The sequence below is a fragment of the Puma concolor genome, chromosome E4, assembly GCF_028749965.1.
Source record: "Puma concolor isolate L17-30 chromosome E4, mPumCon1.1.hap2, whole genome shotgun sequence".
In the NCBI taxonomy this organism is placed as follows: Eukaryota; Metazoa; Chordata; class Mammalia; order Carnivora; family Felidae; genus Puma; species Puma concolor.
In genome coordinates, this window is record NC_141683.1 from 39178534 (window position 1) to 39199343 (window position 20810).

General features: G+C 44.3%; 1 long non-coding RNA gene across 10 annotated transcripts in view; it reads right to left on the bottom strand.

The window, feature by feature from the left end:
* The window catches only part of LOC147572606 (uncharacterized), a 107553-nt gene that overhangs the window by 62649 nt on the left and 24094 nt on the right, over positions 1 to 20810 (bottom strand). For all 10 annotated transcript variants that reach the window (XR_015246286.1, XR_015246283.1, XR_015246285.1 and 7 more), the window contains exon 3: positions 495 to 671. This is a non-coding gene — a long non-coding RNA (uncharacterized LOC147572606). The remainder of the gene's footprint in view (positions 1 to 494; positions 672 to 20810) is intronic.

The following is a 20810-nucleotide window of genomic DNA, read 5'->3' on the forward strand; positions in this document are numbered from 1 at the left end:
ATGCTGAATGATTACTTTAGGCAGATAAATTTATAATCAGCTCATAATCACATGGCATTCTCCATTTTGTAAAGTTCATACAAATTTAATCTTTAACACCAGAAGATTGGCATTGTTATGCTTATTTTACAAAGCATAATTTTAAAGGATCAGAGAGGGTGGGTGAATTTCCTAAAGCCACACAGCCAGTTTGTGTCAGAGACAGGCTTTGAGTCCAGGCTTCTGATGGCAGGTTAGTTTGGTGCCCGCCGTATAGACACAACTGTCTTTCCTTCCGGAGTGTCTTCTTCTCCTTCTTTTTTAGGATCTTTCATTTGGGGCCCACTTTTGTTGTTTGCATCGCTTAACCACCTTCCCTGACAAATCTAAGCAGAACACTCTTTCTGAAGGGGACAGTCTGGAACACAGAATTCTCCCTGGGAAAAGCTGAGCCTGGGCAACTTTCTGAGCAGGTGCTATTGCACTGGGGTACTGAGCATGCCAGGGCACCTTACCTCATGTGCACCACACTGCCCTGAGGACTGCAGACACGACTATTCCAACAGCTACAGTCGCTGAGAAGATGGCAACAGTAGGTCTCCCAGGCACGAGATGATGGACACTCTTTCTCCTTAAAATAACTCCAGTGCATCTACTCCCCTGTGGAGAGCTCGTGTCTGGGTTTTGGAAGACTGGGAATAAAACAGACAGAAGAGAACTTTAGTTTATAATAAAAATTACTGTGCTGTCTGGTTTTTAAATGACATTTCACATATTACTAACCATGCTCACATTGTTACCATACGTAATCCTTACAATAGCCCTGTGAGTGGAGTTATAACCCTTGAAGGTATTATAATTCCCATTTTAAAGACTGAGGACACCGAGGCTTAAAGGGGCATAGATTACTTGTTCAAAGTCACAGGGCTGATACATGGTACAGATGGACCAAAGACCTGGTTCTTCTGCCCACAGGTTCAGGGCTTTACACAGATGGCAACATTTTTTTTTACTTTCTATGGGTGAGAAGTTCATTAACAGTAAATTCAAAGGTTGATTAGAGCTAGGCACTTCTAATGGGGATCCCTTTAAATTCCTTGTAATATTATTACTTACCTCTTCTCCAAGAATCATAAAATCAGGCTAATGATACCTAATCAACACCCGTCACAGACCCACGATCCGGTTTCTTAGCAGGTGTTATATGGGGACAGAAGGCCATGGATTAAGAAACTCATCAGTCATTGCTTGAGGTTTGGTGTGTGGGCGCTGCCTGGGATTCTGCCTTTAGAGATTTCAGCCCGGCTAGTGTTACTTCAACAAGTATTCACAGAGCAGCACCAGGTTTCTTGCCTGGATGCCCACAAAACCGAGGATAAATGTGTATCGCAGTCTGTCTTTGAGGAGTTTACAATTTGGTAGGAAGGTGAGATTTCTTATGAAATTTTGAATGGCAAGGTACAAACCAGAATGGAATTAAGCGTGCATCTGTCTGATACGTAGTCTGAGAAGGCTTCATGAGGGAAGTAGGGCTTGAGTGGGTCTCAAGAATAGGTAGGACTTGGAAGGGGAAGAGGAGGAAGGTTTTCCATTCTGGTTGAGGACAAAGTACCAACAGCAGATGGGGTGTGGGGGATGCACGGCTCCTAGCACTCTGGCCACTGTGCACAGGTCACCTGAGTCATGGGAGAGCCAGGTTTCAATCTCTGAGCCTTTGTACCTGCCATTTCCTCTTCTGAAAAGACCCTTTCTTCCTTCTTTCTTGTTCCTGTCTCTTATGCCCCATCTACCTGTTAACACTGGTCAGTGCAACCTCCCTTCTGTTATGAGACCACCTCCAACCCCCTTGCAATGCTTTGCCTTCCTTTTCATGGCCCTGACCATGTGGCATGATAATGTGTTTGTAAGTCTGTGATGCTTGAGAACAAGGATTCCCTTCTCTGATTAATTTTTGCATGGCCATTTATTGAACAAATACAAATGAAAGATGGAAATGCAGATCGAATGAGTGAATCTGCAAGAAGAATCCTGCTACGGGACCATACGGGCTGACACCCAGAACCAGTGGGACCCTGGGCCATTGCATGTATGATGTCTAATAAGTCTGAATTAATGATTCTTCACTGAATGAATGGTTGCTAGATTGACTGAGTTTTATATATACATCATGATGAAAATCCACTATCACTATTCAGATAACCTGGTTGATGTTTTTGTTTTGACCTTATTTCCTTAAAGTCCACGAGGCTAAGACCTGAAGGATTAGTAGGCTTAAATCCAGGGAAGGGTCAAAGCAGGCAGCGCCCCCAGGCAGTGGCCGGAGGGAAGGGAGACTGAGGGCCGAGCTCAGAATTTAGCAACAGCCAGCAGGTGACAGGCAGAGCCTGGAAAGGCAAGAGAGGGGCTGGAGAAGTGAGCAGGAGCCAGACCAGGAAGGGAATTCAACTCATTCCTGAGGACAATGGGGCGCAATTAGACCTTTAAGCAGGGCGTGTTATAGGATTATTAGTTTTTCTTTTTTCTTTTTCTTTTTTAAAAGACAGAGAGAGAAGAGAGAGCGTGTGCACGCCTACAGCAGGGGAGGGGCAGAGAGAGAGAGAAAGAGAGAACCAGAATCCAAAGCAGTCTCCAGGCTCCAGTCTCTGAGCTGTCAGCACAGAGCCTGATGTGGAGCTTGAACCCATGAACTGCAAGATTGTGACCTGAGCCAAAGTCAGCCGCTCAACCGACTGAGACACCCAGGCGCCACCTAGTTTTTGTTTTAAAAAAAGAGGACCCCGACTGAAATGGAGAGAGTGCACCAAGGCAGAGCAAGACTTAGGACCCAGAAGACTGGATTTCAGGATGCTACAGCGACCTGACTGTGAGCTGAGGAGGCTGTACTGGGGGTTGGCTGTGGGGATGGAGAATAGCAGACGGGTTTGTGAGCTGGACAAGCGACAGCCTGGCCTGGCAGGGGGCAAGGGGTGCTGGTGACGCAGGTACAGGATGAGAATGCTCAGGAATGTGGCTCAGGAAGCCAGGTGGATCCCAGCTGAGATGAGGGACTCTGGAGGAAAGGTACAGTTGGGCTGTGAGGGATGAAAGAATGCGTTATTTCCAGAATTTGTCTATACAAAGGCTTTGCTCTGAGTCTAAATTGTACGCTATTGGGGCGCCTGGGTGGCGCAGTCGGTTAAGCGTCCGACTTCAGCCAGGTCACGATCTCGCGGTCCGTGAGTTCGAGCCCCGCGTCAGGCTCTGGGCTGATGGCTCAGAGCCTGGAGCCTGTTTCCGATTCTGTGTCTCCCTCTCTCTCTGCCCCTCCCCCGTTCATGCTCTGTCTCTCTCTGTCGCAAAAATAAATAAACGTTGAAAAAAAAATTAAAAAAATAAATAAATAAATTGTACGCTATAGAGAGACGTACCTATACGGAGATATTGATATATTATGCTTTCTCAATTAACATATACTTTCCTATGTTATTACAGATGCTTCCTAAACATTATTTTTAATGAGGAACAAACTGTGAATAAATATTCAGTTATACAGCAAGCACAGGCCAGCAGCCCAACCAACAGACCTTCCAGGACGGCCTGTTCTCCCCACAGTGAGTGACACACAGGACACAAAGAGAGCCGACAGTTACACCCAGAAGGTCCTGGGAGGCTCTGCACCAGCCAGGGCAAAGTCTCCGTCACAGGCACATAGCCTGCAAAAGGTACAAGGGACCCAGAGAGCAGTCTTGGGCTCAGCAGATGAGGGGGAGATCCAGGACATGAAAGTCTGAAGAAAACATCTGGAGGAAGCTCAGAGGAGAAAATGAGACTGTGTCTTTGAGGGCATTTTGTAATCTCAGAAGCTGAATACAAGTTTAAGGGGCTATCATTCATTATTACTCACATTCAGAATCACCAGTTCAAAACCGACAGAAGCTTTCCTAATGTTCATCTATAAAGCAGCAGGGGTACAAAGGAGACTTTTTGCTACACTTCCCTTTTGCATCTTTTGACTCATTCAACAGTAATTTTAAAAATTACATCTATGCAAACCAATTTTGTCTGTTTATTAACAGTAGTGATGGAGAAACAAGTCAGGTCAGGAGAAACAAGTCAGGATTTTTCGACTTGTCCAGGAAGAAGTCATATAAAGAAAGGTAAGGGCTGCATCTCACAGTGGCTTTATTCATTTGAAAAGCATAATGCCCATTCCGAGAATAACATTAAATAATCACATGCTGAGTTAAGACAAAATGAGCCACAATAGCTTTAGGGGAGAATGGCATGGCATTAATGTACAGGACTTATATTCCAGTTGGGCTAACCCTCCTGGTGCCTCAGTTTGTTGACCTGTAGAATGGGTATAACAAAACCTACCATGAAGAATCATTATGAGACTCAACTAGGATAACTTCTGTGAAGGCAGCTAGAACCAATGACCTGCAACTCTATCCATGTCTGTTCATCGAATCTTAGAAATAAAAATTTTGCCTGATTATTTTTTATTACATAGTAAGTTGTTTCTGGAAATAAGCAGTGTAGGGCTAGGATGGGGTGACCAACCCTAGGTGAGGGTTCAGGTTTGCCCATGACTGTTCCTGTTTTATATCAAAATCCTATAACTCAGAAAATCCCTCAGTCCTGAGCAAACCAGGAGGTTGGCCAACCTAGCAATAATGGTCATCAATGATGCCATCCAGAACCAAGTTATAGGGGCACATGGGTGGCTCAGTCGGTTAAGCATCCGACTTCAGCTCAGATCATGATCTCATGGTTCCTGAGTTCCAGCCCCATGTCAGGCTCTGCGCTGATAGCTCAGAGCCTGGAGCCGCCTTTGGATTCTGTGTCTCCCTCTCTCTCTGCCCTTCCCTTACTCGCACTCTCTCTCTCTCTCTCTCTCTCTCTCTCTCTCAAAAATAAATAAACCTTAAAAAAATTTAAAAAGAAGAACCAAGTTACATTCTTTCTTTCTTGTTTTGTTTTTTTTTTTTTTTAACTTGGCCCTTCTGACTGTTGCTTATTGCCTCATGGTTGCAAGATGGCTATTGCAGTTCCAGTCATCATGTCTGCATTCCAGGTAAGAAGGAAAGGGAATTGGCAAAATGGTCAAAGGCTCCTCTTAGAGAGGTCTGCCTTATTCTGGAAAGAAAGCTTTCCTCGAAGACTTGCACTTATACTTCATCGGCGAGCACTGTTTCACAAGGCCACTTCCATCTGTGAGAGTAGCTGGGAAAACTGAGTACAGTTGACCTTTGAACAATGTGGGGATCAGGGGCACAAAGTCCCTGTGCAGTGGAAAATCCACGTATAACTGTGATACCCTAAAAACCTCACCTCTACTGTTGATGAGAAGGCTTATCATTAACATAAACAGTAAATCAATATGCATTTTTTAAAGTTTATTTATTTATCTTGACAGAGACAGAGATAGTGTGAGTGCAGGAGGGGCAGAGAGACAGGGAGAGAGAGAATCTGGCAGTGCAGAGTCCGATATGGGGCTTGAACTCATGAAACCGAGAGATCACGAGCTGAGCCGAAACCAAGAGTCAGACCCTTAACCGACTGAGCCACCCAGGCACCCCAATCAATATGCATCGTATAGGTTATATTATTACATACTCTATTAATAAAGCAAGCTAGAGAAAAGAAAATGTTACGAAGAAAATCATAAGAGAAAAAACTCTTACGGTACCGTATTGTAAAAATCCGTGCACCGGTGGACTCATGCAGTTCAAACCTATATTGTTCAAGGTTCAACTGTATTAAGTTTCCAATCTCCCCCCAAAAGAGAAGGCGAGGAGAAGAAGTCATAGAACCCTCTGGGTGGGCAATCCATAGTGTCCGCTACAACCCCCTTTATTACACCCAGCCAGTGCTGGGCACCTGCTATGTAGACATTGTGCTCAGATCCGCAAAGGGCGGGAAGACGAACGACGTAGGGCCCTCACGCCAAGTAAGCTCATGGTCTGGCACAGCCTGACATAAGACAAGGGGGGATATGTCAGAAGGCAGCCCTGACAGAGCGGGAAGCGTGTTGGCAAATCTGGCCCAAGGTGCAGGGGGGAATGACAAGGCTGGTGGATTAGCCAGGCAACAATGAACATGATGTATTTTCCAAGTGAGGATAAACCCCAAAGTATGAGGGCAGGACTTGGCAGCAAGAAAGCTCCAAAAAGAAGAACCAGTGGGTGTGAGAAAAAGGAATGTGTGTGTAGGGTAAGCGCCTCTTATCTCTGAAGATGACTTGGCTTTGGAGGCCTCTGGTTATTGCTATGGCTTTAGGGAGCCATTTCGAAAAGTGTGTGCATGGCAGTTCTGGGTGACCTTGGGGCACAACCCACCGGAGCTGTAAGAACTCCTCGTGGAGACAGGTCACCTCAGGTAAACGAGATTCTAAACCCACCCTTGAAGGAAGAGAAAGCCAAACTTATGTATCCTCTGTCTGGGGATCCTGTTGGGTACGCAAGCCGTCACCTTACCTTTGCTTCCTACTCTTCTGGTCTCTGAAGCCAGCCCCCTCCTCACTTCCCAGCCTCTCTGCTTCCCCAGCTCATTTGTTCAATCCACCCCCAGGCCGGCCTGGCCAGCCCCTGACCCAGACAGTGCAGGGGTGGAGGTCCCAGTTGCCAACAAGGGCTGATGCCCGATGCCAGAGACCTGCCTAGGTTTCTAGGCGAGTGGCGGCATGTCTGATCTTGCTTGGGTAGGGTGTTGGCCCAGACCACAGTACGGCTCCTGCTTTCATCTGCTCTCAGGCTGCCGCTGAGCCACTGGAGCAGATCTGTAACTGTCCTTCGCAAGCCCTGCATTATTTCATGGAAGCAGCAGAAAACCCCACAAGGTGGAGAGAGTTATCCCCAGGTAGCCCAGGAGGAAATAAGCCTGGGGAAGTTAGGTAAACTGCCCTAGATTACCAGGCTGTTGAGTGGGAGAGGTGGGATTCAAAGCTGGGTTGGACTTGAAGGCCTCTGCTTTTATCGCTGTTCCTCACCCATTTCTTGATGCACAGCTAAGCTCTCTCTCCCCAGTCCCCCTGTCTGCAAGCTTCTCTTTGCCCAGACCCCTGGCCCTGATGGCATCCTCTCATGGAGGGTCTTGGTTGCCAGAGCCTGTGAGAAAGCTTCATTTATCACGCCACTCAACAAATATTTACTGAGTTTCCCCTATTTGCCAGGCACTGTGCTGGATTGCTATGTTATTTTCTGGCTGCCTGAATTTGCCCACAGCTGGGCCCACTGACTTTGAAGCAACCCAGAGCTTGCTCTGTCCTCGGGGCACCAGGCAGAGCTTATGGCCAGCTCCAACTAGTCCCAGTGGCACAACTGGACCCCGCTCCCATCTCCCCTGTGCGTTGATGGCCCACTCTGGCTTTGCTTCTTGCGTTTCTTGCCAGACCTGTCTGCAGTCTGGGCTTGGCATGGTTACCTCTGAGGCTGTTCCAGTAATGACAACTCAGCTAATCACTGCTGTCCTCAAAGTAAGGTGTTTGGAAGATGGCAAAGGGTTGAAACAGCCATCAGATCCATCTGATTCTTGATAAACAATATGGTGAAAGTGGAGACTACAAGGGAACATATTTTGGAGGGATGAGCTGCCAATAATCACTCTTTCCTCATTGGATGGAGGGTCCTAGAGGGGTGCTCTAGAGGCACAAGAAACTGAGACTTGGAGGGGTAAAAGGGTAAAACCCCAGTTTACTCAATGTTATTGTATTTCTTCTATTCATAAAAGTAACACACAGTCATTGTGGAAAATTGGAAAGCACTAAAAAGTATAAAGAGGGGCACCTGGGTGGCTCAGTCAGTTGGGCGTCCAACTCTTGACTTCAGCTCAGGTCATGATCTCATGGTGGTGGGATCAGGCCCCGAGGTGGGCTCCATGTGAGCAAGGAGCCTGCTTGGGATTCTCTCCCTTTCTTTCTTTCTCTCTCTCTCCCTTCCCCACTTGCACACATGTGCATGTTCTCTCTCTCTCTCTCTCAAAATAAATAAACGTTGTTTTAAAAAGTATAAAGAAAAAAATAAAAACATTCTGTGATACCATTACCCAGAAATGGTAACCACTGTTAACATTTTGTGTGTTTACTTCTAGATTTTTGTCTATGCATATATGTGGGTTTATTCTGTACATACTAACCTGTATTGAACTTTTATCACGTAACATTATATTGATATCCCTCTTGACCAATGAAAATGCTATTTTCAGTGGCTGCAGAGTATTCCATTACATGGCTGTGCTCTAATTTATTTGGGTTGTTACCTCCCCAGCCCCCTGTTGTCCCATATAAGCAATACAGAGATGAACATCTTTGTACCTAAATATTTGTGCATACATCTGACTTCTTCCTTGGGCTGAATTCTGAGGGACACAGTGTGACAAACCATGTTGGCATGGTCCGTCTGTCTGCCCAAAAAGGAAGAATGAGGGTGACAGTAGTCACCACCAGGTTTTCTGAACTCTGAGGATACCCAAAGGGGGAGTTGCTGAAGCAGAGAGCACCCCAAAGCTTCACTTCTCTTACAGGCTTTCTTTGAAGGACCCCTGCTTTATTAGAACTCTCTAGCTCAGCAATCTGCTGAAACCAGCTCAAATAGACAATAGAAATGGAGACAAGAATGTCAGGCAGGAATCCAGCTCGTCCTCAGAGAGGGCCTGGGAAGGAGGACTGCCATGCAGCCTTCCCCCCCCCCCACTCCTCCCCCCATTGTTTCCCATGGGCCACTGGGTCTCCAACTTGAGAGAGCACCAGAATCACCTCCAGGCTTATTAAAGCACCAAGTGCTGGGAAGCCCATCCCCACGTTTCTGACTGAGGACGTCTGGGGCGGGACTGAGCATCTGTGTTTCTAATACATTCCCAGGTGAGGCTGACGCTGCTGGTCCAAGGACAAGGCTTTGAGAGCCAATGCTAGAATACAGCATGGAGGTTGGTGGCAGGGCAGACACCCTCCAAAGGTGCCACCACACCCTGGTGTCTGAGTGAATCCTGCCCTCTCACTGTGACCCTGCCTGGTGGCACCAAAGTAAGGATGTTACCACCTCCTGTCAGAAGAAGACGAAGACGCTCCCTGCCAAGGGAAGTAGGCCCAACAGGGGAATGAGGTCACTAAGGCCTTTTTTCTGGGAAATGCCTCGGTCAGAGCCCAGGCAATTCTTTCACAGCCTAACGTCCTTTCCTCCTGCCTGACAGCTGGATGTGGAGCAGTGGTTAAGGACCATCTCCCTGTCTCAGACCGCTTACTCCACAGGGCTCCTCTGGGCCGGGTACCCATCAAGGAGGGCTTGCTGGGAAAGTCTCAGTGACCCCTTGCAGGATATGGCCACCAGTAAGGAAGAGCCCTTCCCTGGGTCCTGGTCGCTTGAAGCCTCACCACACAGTGACTCCAGGAGGCAGCCAATGGCGGGGAACTTGTCATCTGCTGTGAAGCTATCGAGGAGCCTGGTAAAAACAGCAACATGACTTTGTGAGAGGTCCTGTAAGACTATTAAAGAAGGACTGACATTTACTGCTCTCCTACTTGTACCAGGAACAAAGTGTCTTACGTTGAGTGTCTGACTTGATCTTCCCTACAAACCCATGAGTGTACTATTATCCCCATGGTACTGATGAAGAACTAAGGCACAAAGGCTAGGTTGCTTGTTCAAGCTCACTCAAGCTCTTTTTTGTTCTTAATGTTTATTATTTAGAGAGAGAGAGTGCGCGCACACAAGTGGGTGAAGGGCAGAGAGAGAGGGAGACACAGAATCCGAAGCAGGCTCCAGACTCTGAGTGCAGAGCCCAATGTGAGGCTCGAACTCACAAACCATGAGATCATGCCTTGTGCCGAAGTCGGATGCCAACCGACTGAGCCACCCAGGCGCCCCAAACTCACTCAAGCTCTTAACCACCACTTTATACTGCTCTGGGGAGAAGCCAGAAAACTGAAAAAGGGCAGAGGGAAGGGAATGAACACATACATGTTTCTACTCAATCATCGTATCAACACTCTGTGGAGGGGAGTATTATTCCCATTTTATAGGTAAGGAAACTGAGACTTAGTAAAAGAAGCTCCCCAAGGTCACACAGCTGGTGACTGCTGCTGCAGTCATGGAGCCCAGGCTTGTCAGCCCCCGAAGCCCATCTCCCCCACCACATCTACCATTACCTTCCCAGGAGTGATGAATTGTGACTGGGGAAATGGGCAGGCCTCAGCATAGGTGGCACCACTCAGGTGTGGTTTATTTAATGAGAGCTAGGTGGGAGAGCTATCAGCATGCATGAACAAACACACAGGGGTCATGTGAAAGTGCATGGCCCATCTGTCGATAGAGGAATGGCACATGATGGCATATTCTTTTAACAGAATTCTAACCGGACAATAAAAAATTCCTATCTGAATATTTTGACATGCACAGTGATTACAAAATTAGTACACATTAAATACTCAGGACATGAAACCATTTACTATTACTATTTATGATTCTAATTTAGTGTGTGTATGTGTATGTATGAAGATATAGATATAGATGCAGATATAAATATATATAGGTATATTATATATGTAAGAGCCTGGAAGAAAATACACCATCTAGTTAAGTGGACTTTCCACGACAGTAGGCATAGGAGTTATTTTTCTTTTTTTACTTTTCTTTCTGTATTTCCCAAACACAATAATCTTGTGTCACTTTTACAACCATGAAAAGAAATCCTGTTTGTTTACAAAGATGCAAGAACATAGCTTCTTTCCTGACACCATCAGCAGGGAAATGATGAAATCCCTTATCCTGTCCTGACCCTCTTCCTCTCCTGCCTTCCTGCTTCACAAGTTGGCTTTCCAAGACTTTTCATTCGTGAGTTCTTGGTGTTTAAATACCTGTTGAAAAGTAATTTTTGTGAGGGTGGGAGGGATGGCGTTCAATGGGATCTTCTTCGAGACCTCAGGGAGGACTCTAGATTAGCCACGCCTGGAACACACACACGGAGGCCCTGGCCTGCTCAGAGCTTCCTTACCTAGACAGGCCGATGTGGGCTTTCCCCTGGAATCCTCAGCAGACTTCTGAGCACATAACCTTTAAGGCTCATTTTGTTCTACCTCCTTCTGCCCTTAAATGGTGGCCTATATAGAAAGCAAACCCTCAAACTCAAGTTGAAGGTTCTATGATCTTTAAAAGCTTTTAAAAACCAAGCCAACCTGGGGGCACCCAGGTGGCTCAGTCAGTGAAGCGCCCAACTTTGGTTCAGGTCATGATCTCACAATTTGTGAGTTTGAGCCCTGCATCAGGCTCTCTGCTATCAGCACAGAGCCCACTTCAGATCTGCTGTCCCTCCCCTGCTTACTCTCGCTCTCAAAAATGAATAAACGTTAAAAAAAAAAAATGGCTTAAAAAACCAAACCAACCTGGAACTTGGTTATAAATGATGATAAAATTGACTCTATTTTTCTTTATTTTTATGATTCCAGTGTCATAAATCTCCATTTGTCTTTAGAGGATTTTGACATAGAGGCTAAAGTGTTATAAAAAAACAAACACACACAAATTCTGGAGCTGAGTAAAAAAGAACTCAGATACAATAAATGGCCACCAAAGATTGAAACTAAAAAAAGCAGCTTCAATTTAAAAACTAGTCCTTAAGCTGACTTAAAAAAAGAATTCAAAAATCCCCTCCTCCCCACACCTAGATTTGAAAAGAAACTTTCCTCCTCCCCCCTACACAGTATTTTTAAAGGTCTTGGGTTCCATTTTCAAACTAAGTTCTATATTTTTAAGGGTGACACATACCAAGTAACTAGAAACTGGCCTTGGCTTGGGCACCTCCCAGTTCTCATAAACATACAATCACTACTAGCTCCTTTCAGGACGATGAATCCTATTGATTGGCTCAGATCAGTCTGTGACCCAGCGGTGATATTAGACACTGGCTATAAAACATCTCCTTATGAATTTTTCATTGGCTTGAGTGTCTGGAGAGCTGGGCAGCCCCGCGCCCTCACTCTCCCTCCTTGCCCTCCCTCCTCCTCTCTGTGTCTCAGGGCTGATGATGCCACTCTGCGGGGCCACGTTATTGGATCAGAGCGATTAGCTTTACAGTCTGATTTTCTGAGTCGAATCCAATTTCTTTTTCAGGTACAGCGGGCTTTCGAGTAGTCATGTGCTTTTTGTTTTGCGATGGCATCACAGGATTACTAGCAGATGCAGTAAACTGAAGTCATTTCCCATTAACTGTGTCCCATTCCCCACCATCCTAAGACAACGGGTCACTTTGCACCTGCATTCCCGAGCATTCTTGCGGACAAAGAGTGTTCTAACAGCTCAAGTAAAAGCTGACAAAGAGGCAAACTCCTGAGAAGCGCTGTATCAGGCACTTTCAAAACTACCTTAGCTCATGATCCTCCTAACAACCCTGAGGGAGGAGGAACATTATTCCCCCCTTTTACACTGCTGGAAAGTGAGTGTCTGAGAAATTCAGTGGTCTCTCAGAATTTGTGTTGTAATTTATCAAGCTCACACTAAAGGAGCTGGTAGGGTGAAGCCCCAAGACTCCAGACTCGATCGGGTGGCCAGAGCTAACCCAAGAGTCACCTTCTTTGGAGAGAACAGGGAAAACTTTACTCAGAGTAAACCCGTCCCCTGCTACGCCCCCATGGGTTCTTATATTCTAGATCTGGACTGCAGGAAAAATTCAAGTTCTCATGTTAAGAAATAGAGTTTTGTTCCTATTAACATCTGTATCCAGGTGAAACTGAGTGAAAGTAAACTTCCAGCCCCAATTTGGGGGAGAAAATAAATAACACAAGGTCAGTAGGGTCAGCAGTGGTTGAAGTAGGGGACAGGGTTGAAGGATTAACTGTGAGCATCGATGAGCTTTCTTTCTCATGTGTGGACTTCTCTCTGGCCCTGCTTCCTTAGTAAAACACGAAGACCCTTGGAGAAACCATTAACACGTGGTTGAGCGAGAGCTCTGAGTCCCTGTACCACGGTTGACTATTGCCAAATATTTTGTTGTACACATCAAGGAGGAAAGAAAAAGGTAAAGGAATCAGGAAGTGCCACGTTGTAAAGGAAAGTCAGAACTCCTGCTGGTTTCAGGGTGTGTTAAGGGAATCTAGACTGTACTCAGGAATGGTGGCCAGTCTTAAAGTATATCGTTCATCTCATTCACAGCAGCCCGCACACCCCAGCCATGAGCCTATAGCTGCTAAAGCAATGACGCCAAAAGAAATCTTTCTTTGTATCCATCTTCATGTGCTTCTTACCATAGCACAACTGCACCATGTGTTCTTCATTCTTTGATACAAAGATTAAGTAAGATTAAGAAGAGACACAAACACACACCTCATGGGTCCCTTCTCCAGAGACCAGTTGAGATGAGTATATTGAGATGCCTAAGACTATGTTGTCTTTGCTCCTGGACATTAGGCCCTTTTTCCAATAGCTAACCCGTGATTTTAACACTAAAAGTCCCAAATAACCCCCGAGAAATTCCAAAAGTCAGTTACCGAGGGCAGATTGAAGAGTCATGTTGTAGACTCTTCAAAATTCACTGAACTGGAACCTTTTTTGGGATGATCATGATTTTCTAAACAGCTGCTGTTGGCACATCTATTTCATGGGTATTAAAGACTTGGATGACAGGATTGCCACTCTTCACTGAGAATCTTGTGCCAATTCCACAGTTTCCAAGCCCCCAGGACCTACCTGAAATTTGTAGATCTTGGTAAATTGTTAATCAAAGAAGATGTACAAAGTCTTACATTTAACTCAAGGACAGCCATTCTGGAATATCATTGGTGAAAGGAACTCCCATCGGCCCTCTGACTTACTGCTGAGATCTACAGTCCTCTCCCAGTGGACATCTTCTCTGCTTCCTGTTGTTCTATCCTGAGGAAATATAGTCCTTGGTAGAACACCATAGAGTCACTTCCTTACAACCATGCTCTCCTAAAGCTTTGAAGGCTCTCATTTCTCTGTGTTTTAGACTATCTTTTAGTGGACTAAACAGCTAATAGTCAACCCCTGCCCCCTTCCCCAAGAGAGTTCTCTAGTTAAACCAAGTGGTATTAAGAAGAATAAAGTACAACCAAATTCTTTGAGACTATAACCAAGATGATGGAGGCTAAATGGCAGGAGAGGATCTTGGAGTCACATGAGTCCTTCAAGGGGCAAAGTCCTGGTCTCATGACAATGATGACAGGGCATCTGGGGAGGATGTTTGCATCTGCCTTGCAATTTATGCGTGGAAGAGTGGGTTGATTCTGATGACTAGGGTGAACTCTTCCTTCCTCCTCTTCCAAAAAGGTGAGTGGTAAAGCATTCCCTGGTCTAGATGTAGATCCTCACATGAGTATCATAGATTGTGAGCATTTATTTGTTTTCTATTTGGGTGGAAAATGTTTCTCTTAACTAGTGGTCATGGTGATCATGACACAGAAGTTACGTTTCTGCTTCTAGCTCAGAGAAATGGTGGGAGAGAAACAAACAAACAAAACAACAAACAGAAGAACATCTTTTCATTTAAGCTGTAAGGAGGGGTTGCCTCTTCCATGTTACCAAATAGCTTTCAGGATCACCTTTGTAATCTCATTCACCCCTAAGACCTCCACATCCACCATGGTCAGAAGGGGATTTCACTGGCTTACAGGAAGGCAGTCCTCATGCGTGTGTTTCCCAGGTGTGTCCCAGAGGCTGGAAGCTGCCTTCTCTTCCCCACTCTAATTAAAGTAAACCTTCAAATTCAATTTAGGAACACCCTGCCTGCTGTTCCAGCCCCTCATTATTCCAGCTTTGAAGCCATCAGTCGACTCATCCCACCATTAAGTGGAGACCATGTGCAGCCCCCAGATTCATCCTTTTTTTAAAAAAAAAATTTAAACGTTTTTATTTGTTATTGAGAGACAGAGAGAGAGACAGAGAGTGAGCAGGGGAGGGGCAGAGAGAGAGGGAGACACAGAATCCGAAGCAGGCTCCAGGCTCTGAGCTGTCAGCACAGAGCCCGACGCAGGGCCCAAACTCACAAACCACGAGATCATGACCTAAGCCAAAGTCGGTCGTTCAACCGACTGAGCCACTCAGGTGCACCCCCCCCCCCCCGCCCCAGATTCATCCTTTAACCAGATTCCAGCGCCTAGCACAGAACAGGGGTCCATGATGTCATTGAACCAAGTTAATTACTCCTGGCTCCTCTCATTGTGTGGTTCCTTGCAGGTTCATATGTAGTTTCTCCTCACCTGTTGTCTCTTGCCATCCCTTGTATTTACATGTCTTTATCTTCTTCCACAGAATCCAGTCCATGCTGCTGCTCTAGGAGGTTATCAGCAACTATCTGTTGACTGGCCAATGGCAATGCAATATACAATGGGATGCTGTGTAACAGACAGATCTTAAATTGGACTGGTGTGTAGTCCGAAAATTTGGGGCAAGTTATCCAGTTAATGGTGGAGCACCTACAAAGAAACTAGTCAAACACCTCTATCTTTTCTCTGTCCTCCCTCCTGTTCCCAGAAAATTTGAGAGAGGACTCTGTCCAACTCCCTTCACTGCATAGCTTGTCCACTTAAATTTGATTTCCCATATTCCCTCTGCACAGATGCACACATTCTGAAATTCTCACACTAACATCCAGACGTAATAGTTTTTCTTGAATTCTGTCCTCACTAATCCTCATGAATTTGATGCAGCTGCTAACTACCTTCCTGAAAAATCTCCTTCCTCCTTTGGAGTGACTGGAATACAGTTTGCCTCCCATCTGTCTCCTTCCTTGGCTCCTCTTGTGCCTCACTTAAAACAGTGTGTCCTAAGATGTGTCCTCAACCGGGGTGCCTGGGTGGCTCAGTTGGTTAAGTGTCCAGCTTTGGCTCAGGTCATGATCTCACAGCTGGTGGGTTTGAGCCCCACGTCTGGCTCTGGGCTGACAGCTCAGAGCTTGGAGCCTGCTTCGGATTCTGTGTCTCCCCCTCTCTCTGCCCCTCCTCCACTCGCACTCTGTCTGTCTCTCTCTCTCTCTCAAAAACAAACATTAAAAAAATTAAGGGGCGCCTGGGTGGCTCAACTGGTTGAGCATCTGACTTCGGCTCAGGTCATGACCTCACGGCTCTGAATAATTGTCCACTCCTTCATTTCTCTCAATCCTGTATCTAGTGAGGTAACATTCACTGAGGTGACATATCTAATGAGGTGGCATTAACCGGATGCCTACCGACCCAGACTCTGGGGATGTAGTATAGAAAAAATAAAGAGGGATGAGAGGAGAGGGAGAGGGAGATCTTATCCCAGAGAACTCATTATGAGGGGAGGACAGAAAATTATTCATTCATTCAGTGAATGTTTCTTGAATATCTACGAAAAGCCAGGCACTGTTCTGGTTGCAAAGCCCTTCAATCCCACCTCTGCAGTCTCTCAAGTCTTTTCCAGTTGAGTTGAGGTCTGGTTAGAATTTCCAGATCAGGGGTGCCTGGGTGGTTCATTCGGTTAAGTGTGCTACTTCAGCTCACGTCATAATCTCACGGTTTGTGATTTCAAGCCCTTCATCAGGCTCTGTGCTGACAGCGCGGAGCCCGCTTGGGGATTCTCTCTCTCTCTCTTTCTCTCTCCCCCTCCCTCCCTCCCTCTCTCTCTCAAGATAAATAAATAAACCTAAAAAGGAATTTCCAGATCAATATGTTTTTAAATGGGAAGAATGGGCTTGTCGCCTTTAGTATTTTAATTTTTCCACTATTAATTATCATGTTAGCTGTTGGTTTAAAATAGATATTTTAAAGAAGTATTTGTTTATCCTAAATTGTTATGTCTGACTTTTTCCTTTTCTATTAGAACTTATTTCCCTATCTTCTAAAGCTTACTAACAGACCCTCCACCCTCAGTCTCCTCTGTGTTTCACCTCAGCCCAGAGGCCACTGTCAAAAAAATATTCCTGCAGCAGAGCTCTCAAGTTCACTTCCTTGTTTTGAAATGTTTGAGGGCTCAGCAAATATAATCTAAACTCTTCATTCAGGAATTCAAGACCCCCCATCCTGTGACCTGAGCTCGCTCTAATCTCTCCTTCTGGTCTTACCCGTTCCCTTTAATGTACACCTGTCTTCCATCAGATAGGTCTACTCAGTGTTCACAAACATATCCCATACTTTCTTGTCTTACCCAAAGTTGTGCCCTCCACGTGGAATGCCATCTGGTCCATCTCTATTCTCTCAAATTCTTTTCTTCTTTTTCAAGTTTCAGCTCACTTGCTTTACCATTATAATGCCGTATGCCTTATTCTCCCTAAAAGCTTGCCAAGATGTTGAAGACTGAGTTCTAATCACATTTATGACAAGTCTACCCATCGCCTCACATACAACTCGCAGAGGCTTTCTCATTACAGATGCTTCCTAAGTATTTACTAAATAAATGTTACCACAAACGATTTTCTAATGGTTTCACAATGACTTCTTTCCATCATAATTATAAAGCCTTCAAGAGCAGAGACCATGTTTCCTCCTTTCCCTTTGTTTTCTGCATGCTTCTTGTACAGAACTATACACAGATGACAAGTATAAATGTTAGCAGAATGAACAAGTGAGAAGTTACGCTTTATCACAGAAAAACACAGTATTATGTTAAAATCTGCAGTCCTGTTCTACAGTCTAAGATTAATGCTGTCTTCAGATACTAGGAAAAGAAAAACAAAACCGTGGCTAGTATATTAACATCTGTAACATTCGTTAGCTATTTTCTTCTTTGCGTTTCCTAAAGAACTATTGCTTCTCTGTAAGAAATCTATCACTACTTATGTGCTTATTTTGTAACTCTACTTCCCTGAACTTCACTATTAGTCCTTTAAAAAATTATCTTAAGTTTTCCTGGTAGATAATCATTATTTCTAAAGATAATTTTGCCTCTAAAATATTCTATCCTTTCTTTCTTTTTCTTATCTTATTGCATTAGTTAGAATTTCCAGATCAATATTCTTAAAATGGAAAGGATAGGCCTCTTGCATTTAGTGTTTTCTTTTCTTATGAAAAATGATTTTTTCATTTAAATTAGATATTTGTTTTAAGAAGTATTTGTGTATCCTAAATCACTCTGTCTAACCTTTCCTTTTTATATTAAAATTTTATTTGTGCTCTTATCTGATTCTCTTTTAGACGGAGCTATATAACTTAAGTGAAGAGGGGTTCTGGCAACTGTTCAACGATCTGATCAATTATAGACAGTGAAGCCAGATAACTTAAATCATGAGTCATTTGGCCTATTGCTATTGACAAAATGATCAAGAGAATTAGTGAATATTGATTAGCCTTTGTACCATTTAGACATGAACTTTCTGGGATAAAGTTGACAAAATATGGAAATACAGGTGAATTCTTCCATCCTTTTGTTCATTCATGCAAAGAATGTTTATTAAGTGCTGCTGTGTGCCAGACATTCTAGTGCTGGGCTGTGGGAACAAACAAGACAAAGTCCCTGTTCTCATGGGGCTTTCATTCTAGAGAAGGCAAACAAGAAGTTAGCAAATAAGGGCGCAAGATGTTTTCAGATAGTCGTAAGTGCTATAAAGATAATAAACTAAGGTAAAGTATTAGAGAGTGATTGATAGGACGGGTTACTCCAGTCAACGTGGTCAGAGAAGGCTTCTACAAGAAATGATATTTGAACAGAGACCTAAACGACAAGAAGCAATTATGTGATGATGATGGGGAAACAACTGTGGGTAGAAGAAATGGCAAATGCAAAGGCCCTAGGGTGACAATGGTCTTGGCATTTCGCAAGAACAAAGAGCAGTGGAAGGAGAACAATAGGATATGGGTTTAGTTTGGTGGGAGGACTAGATGATGGTGAAAAACCTAGATTACATGTACTCATGGAAACCAATCTTAAGGATGAGGATACTAATATGTTTGCTAAGATGAAATATTTATACTTAGAGGACTTATAATGCAAATTATAAATATTTCTAGAATCCACTCAAATCTCAAATCGGAAATAGGCCTAAATAAGGCAAACAAGCTTTCTCCTACATCCTCTGCATTCTATCCCACATCAGCACCCTCATTTACTTGTGTTTTATCACCCTGACTGGCAACAAAGATCTCAGGATGACAGCATGCATTCCTGGGAGCAAAATTTTCTTACACAATAGATTGTGAGCCACTATCTTGGCGTTTTAGGCAATTCAGAGAAACATATCGTCCTAACCAGTTAGCCATGGCCTTTACAAAGCCGAAGAATCACATCATCGGGACTCAGCTGCAGCCTTCGTGGTAAGTTAAATAGAACCACATGACTTAGCTCCTTTCTTTGTACTCTTCCTTGGAGAGAAGAACCAGCAAACGAAACACTTTCGATCCCTACTAAAATTATCCAAAAATAAAGTATGTAACAAATGGGTCTGCATGACTCAGGGTGGTCACTCTCCATATGTCTTGATTTAGACTCTGGGGCTATTTTTGATTTGTCATAGTGGCTGGCTGTTGTGGTCTCAGACCAGGCCCAGTACACTGGTCAAAGCAGTGCTTTGTCACAGCACAGAAGCTTGTGGCAAAAAACCTGGCAACTTTCTGTCCCTTTGTGAGAGAAGAACACTGTACCCCAGTTGTGGCTAGATCCTGCTGCAATGGCCTAGGACTAATCAAGCCATTGTTATATTGTCGTTTTAAATTTTCATATGATGATCATGTTTTTGGAAAAAACAGCTCCCCAGTGAGATCCCTGGGGTGGCTTTCATGGTCATGACAACCAGAAAGAAGCAGGGGCAGGTTCCTTACCAGGAGGAACATCACCAGTTGGTCATCACACTGCAGGCAAACCACGTGCTCAGCACAGGGCCTGGAGTAGAGGAACCCCTCAATAAGAGTCACCTGGGTATTTCTGTATTTTATACTTATCTGGCCCCCAAAACGATTTTTTGGAAATCTCTGAAGCAGCTCTCAAAGATTAGTGCAAGAATTGGGCGTGTCTTTGATCACTGGTCTCCAGAAAAATAAGAAATAACTTAAACATTTAGAAAACACACACACACACACACACACACACACACACACACACACGCATATGAGACAGCCTGTCATTTATCACTTCTTGTTAATTGCCTTTACACTGATATTTTTGCTCTTCCTAGTAGGTTTTTCTTAAAGTTCACATGGTATTTCTTTCAGTAAAGAATGATGTTAGTCTACGGTAATAGTTGTTGTTTTAAATGCCCTTACTTGGCAAAATTAGAATGTTGATCTCCCCATTTTTTTTTTTTTTTTTGGAAATTCAATGAGCTCTAAAGCTTAAATCTGGGACTCTAGATGTTTATAGCCTCTCTGGCCTTTCTGGTCCCCACTATAGAATTTGGGATGAATAAATGCACACTCAGTAGCCTCTTTATCAATTTACATCCTTCCTCTATATAATGTCTTGTAATTAAAAGGTGGTGACCTCAGAGGTAGGGAAGGGTATGGTAAAAATTTAGGAAAAACACTGGTTATTAATATTAATATCACTAATACTTATATTAGTATTGCAGAGGGGCGGAAAATAAAGCTAAATAAATAAAACACAAATTTTCAGTGTGATAAGAATGTAAGATCAGGTTTCCCAATCAGCATATACAACCTGTGAATGATTTGTTTTGCAATATGAACACATTTTAAATATTCTTTTCTTCTTTTTTTTTTAATGTTTATTCATTTTTGAGAAAGAGAGAGAGAGAGAGAGAGACACCAAACACAAGCAGGGGAGGGACAGAGAGAGAAAGAGACACAGAATCCAAAGAAGGTTCTAGGCTCTGAGCGTTCAGCACAGAGCCTGATGCGGGGCTCGAACTCACGAACTGTGAGATCATGACCTGAGCCAAAGATGGACACTTAACTGACTGAGCCACCCAGGTGCCCCAATATGAACACATTTTAAATA